We start from the raw sequence: 600 nt of genomic DNA on the forward strand, positions 1-600 counted from the left end.
CTGCAGTCACTAGTACCCTTGCTCAAACTGCCTCCTCTCCGGGGCTCGCTTGCACTCTGGATATAAAGATCTTTAATCCATTTTAAATTAACTGTTTTTGTGTGCTGTGTCAGGATATTACTCAATTTCTGCAAACTGCTATCTAGTTTTCCAGAATCATTTATTAAATGAATTTTCCTTGCTACATTTCACGGACTTAGCATCTTTGTCATATATTTGCTGTTTATACATCTATGAACTTACTTCTGGATTCTCAAATCCATTCCATCAGTCTGTAATCTTCTTTTGTTCCAGTACCACACAATTTGATTACTGGCATTTTATGTTTCATTTTGCTTGTTTTGGATCACACGCAGCAGTGCTCAGGGCTTTCTTCTGAATCGTTGTCAAGGGATTACCCTGGCTATGTTTCTGAGACCATATGTGGTGCAGGAGACCAAACTGTGGTCCTTACCCTCTGTACTATCTATTCAGTCCTGATTATTATAGATTTTTTAAAAATAATTTATTGATTACTATAGTTTTATGTGTAATTTGAAGACAGGAAATTCAATGCCTCCCATATTATTTTTTTCTCTCAGAATAGCTTTAATTATTTAG

Source organism: Sorex araneus, chromosome X (genome assembly GCF_027595985.1).
Source record: "Sorex araneus isolate mSorAra2 chromosome X, mSorAra2.pri, whole genome shotgun sequence".
NCBI lineage: Eukaryota > Metazoa > Chordata > Mammalia > Eulipotyphla > Soricidae > Sorex > Sorex araneus.